Raw genomic sequence first — 4,053 nt, forward strand, 5'->3', positions numbered from 1 at the left:
CGCCACGCATGGCAACATGTGGGTGGATGTTTAGTTCCCAGAGAAAGTAACTGAAAATACAGAACCTTCCCTGGAAGGTCCCCTTACCACGTACAGGAATTCACTTCGAGGGGCATACCTGTCATACCATGTGCATTAGGAGTAATGTACCTTCTTCTTGTATGTTGCAGTTGCATAAATATGGGGTGAGGGATGAGTTCACCCAGTCAGTCTGCTTGACAGTTCCCATGTCCAAATATGTCACAAGTAGTACTTTGATTTTAGCTCTCTGTAAATTTTCTCCAATGCTAGTCCATCATAACTCCAGGCTCACTCAAAATTTCATACCTGACTATGTCACTGGTATGTTGTATACACATCTGATGCCCCAATATACTTTCAACAGTGACTTAACATGTACACATCCCAGTCAGAATCCCTGAAAATTTGTCATGAATCTTAGTAATACACATACATATCACTCAAGCACTTCACAAATTAACATGGTGTCATTCCTGTCCACCAAGTTTGACAAAAAGATTAGCATGCAACACCTACCTATTGCACCACTAAGTCTTTCTGAAGTTGACTGTGTCTGAATATTTATGCCTTCATAGTCATACGAACTCTTCAAAATATGTGCTAAATTAATATCTGGATTTATGTACAGACCACTTGAAAAAAAGAGCAGAAAGAGAAAGACCTAAAAATGCAAAATTTTAGATTATTGAAAACTTCCTACAAAAGCTAACCATTAATTTTTGAAGAGTTTTTATTGAACACTTTAACAAAGGTTCACAAAAATGTTTAGACTGGAGAATACACATGCAACCATGCCTATTTTTATGTTCTTTAGATTGTATTATGTTAATATAAAAGACCAATAAAAAAAGTGTCATTTATCAACAAAGAAGCTCCAGTTGTCCTTGTCAACTTGCTTATACCCTACACAAAAGTTAACGTTTCCCTATACTGAAAATGATACCTCCTTTCACATAATAGCTTTTCTCAACTTGTACTGCCCTCTATATGCCCAATTTTTGTTTGTCACTAGCCATGATGCTCTCACCTATCCTCACGTAATTTCTCGTGATATGGTTGCACTGTAGCAACATAAATGAGCATGCAACAACCCTCCACCAACAGGAGTGTGACACACCTTCCTAGTGCAACTGACTCCATCTATACTGTAGAGCACTATTACCACTTCAAGATTAGGCAAAACAGATGCAAAGGAGGTGGGGAGGACAGGTGGGAAGTGTGATGAGAGATATCTATCAGAAATACATTTTCAGTGTAGAAAAATGTTAACTTACAATATGACACCTTGCCTCTTCTCACATAATGGCTAGAATCCCACATTGAAATGGTAGCGAGACCAGTGCAAAGGTTACAAAGATGAGCATCCTTCAGAAAGTGCCCAAAGATGTGATACCCTAATTTATAGGGTTACACCCATGAAAGACCACACCTCATCTGTACCAGGTATACTCTTCAACCTTTGTAAAGATAAGTGTTGCTAAATTTGGCAGGAAAGACACACGACAATCTGTAATTGGATGAGCCAGATGGTGTAGAGCAGCCAGGCTGTATTAGGCCTATTCAGTGGGTCAACTCCATTCCAAAACCAGGTGTCACTGGGGATTTCTTGTCTGGTCCATGGTAAGAGGAATATCTCCACCAACCACACATGTGAGGACTTATGTTGGCTGGTCCTGCACCAATCCAACACAAGACTGCCTGGGAACTAATATCCAGGCAGTGGTTGGATGGGGGGAAAGCCAGCTGGAGGGGTAAACTGCATGTGGTGGATTAGCCCAGTCCAAAAACAAATAGCATAGGGAATATTTCTTCCAGTCCACAGTAGGAGGAGTATACTCACCATCTACACCAACACAACATCACTGCCCTACTCTTGACTGAGTGGAATCAGGTGTGTGTCCTTGAATTACCACAGTACATTAAATACGTGGTCAAACTTTATACCAGAGTAAATATGCAATGAATTCATAATTGGTAGTTTGGAAGAAAGATATAGTCCTAATCTCATGCATTTTGGAAAGCTAGTTTTATCATAATTTTGATTTAATCTCACCATATAAGTAAAATAAGTTTGGAGTAAACTAATAAAGAAAAGTGAGCATCTGTAGCTGAATAGCCATATTACTATTCAACAGGTAGTCATGATGGTTCATATATGAAAATGTCCGGTGTTAGTTTTTGCACAACAGCCAACCAATAATTTGTGCCATGCCACAGGAATGCCGTGTGTCTGTATCTTTAGATCAGACTTATATTAAACTGTTAAAAATTAATAAGGATGTTGTGTATTGTTTACATACATACCTATAACAGAATCCTTTTCAACATGCTCCAGCTGGTTAATTGGTATAAAGTTAAATTGCAGTGTAGGAATGTTAGTTCTATCCTTACATAAAATGACAGTAGTGTCCCCAGTAAGAAGCATCTCATAATCATTCATAACAGAAGTAAACTGTTTATTGGCTATCTTGAGTAAACCTTTTGAAATATGGTACACCTGCCAAACAAAAACATGTTCACAATCTAATTATTAGCAGTATTCAGCAGGAATTCTGATACATAGTGCAGAGAACACTTTCATCATTATGAACGCAAAGGTTACTACACATTATGAAATATATTATGCAACAAAATAAGAACCAAACCATGAAAATCAGCACTTCTAGCCATCTATGTTTTTTTTTATCAACTATAACTTTTTTGTTTGAACTTCAAACATTATCTGATCCCCTTAACTATGACAATTTGAGCTTCAAACGTTACCCGCTTTACTTAATTATGACAATTGGAACTTCAAACATTACCTGATTTATTTAACTATGACAGTTTGAACCACAGAAATTACCTGCATCACATAACTATAATAGTTTGAACTTCAAACATTATCTATTCCCCTTAACTACAACAGTTTGAACTTCAAACATTTTCTGAACCCCTTAACTATGACAGTTTGAACCACAAAAAGTACATGCTTTGCTTAACTATGACAGTTTGAACTACAAACATTACCTGCTTTGCTAACTATGACAGTTTGAACTTCAAACATTTTCTGAAACCCTTAACTATGACAGTTTGAACCACAAAAATTACATGCTTTGCTTAACTATGACAGTTTGAATTACAAACATTACCTGCTTTGCTAACTATGACAGTGTAAACTGCAAATATTTTCTGTACTGTAACATTTGGAAGTTCTTCAACATTACCTGCCTCATTGTAATGTAACAGTTGGAATTTGCTCTTTCACTTTACTGTTGGAAGCTCTTCAAACTAACTACTTCACTGAAATACACCAGTAACTTCACTGTACTGTGACTTTTTAATTTTTTCAAACACTGCCTATTTCACTATACTATAAAATCTTAACTTCAAACACTGGACAGACTTTCCATTTTTAAATGCTTAATGCAAACACTAATTAAAGATAGAATCAGCAACTATGGTTTTAAAGTTTCTTCTGTTTATAATTTTACTCAAAACAAAGTAGATAATCTAATAGCTTCACAGTTTCCTATAAACAAAAAATATTAATTTTCACATAAATCAGGAATGGTCTTTTCAAAGAATAGACCCAAGTCAGAGAAACATTTTGTTAGTTTTCAGAACAAGATTTGTGTTAATGAAGAAGCAAAGTGCTACCTTTTGTGATTTTATATATAATATCAGATTTACATACAATTGTAAAACCCTCTCCATTAACTCTTTCAGCGTGGGCTCAATCCCTGGGGCCGACCTCGTAACCATTTTGTGCTTGTTATAGCTTTCATGCTATAACTTTTAAATAGTAACGAAATTTGGCAGATTATCAGTAAACATTACAATACTTTTATACGCAAAATATATTTTTTTTTATTAAGTCTTAAGGTTTGTAAAGCAATGTTTTTCTCATGTCTATTTTTTCTTTTTGCATGTTGCCTATCTACCATGCAAAGTAATATTCATTAAAATACTTTTATGCATCACGTGAAAAATCTTTATAATGTTGAGATATTTATCAAACATTTCTTAAGAAAAAACTTTATATTTTATCTG

Source organism: Limulus polyphemus, unplaced genomic scaffold (genome assembly GCF_000517525.1).
Source record: "Limulus polyphemus unplaced genomic scaffold, Limulus_polyphemus-2.1.2 Scaffold704, whole genome shotgun sequence".
NCBI lineage: Eukaryota > Metazoa > Arthropoda > Merostomata > Xiphosura > Limulidae > Limulus > Limulus polyphemus.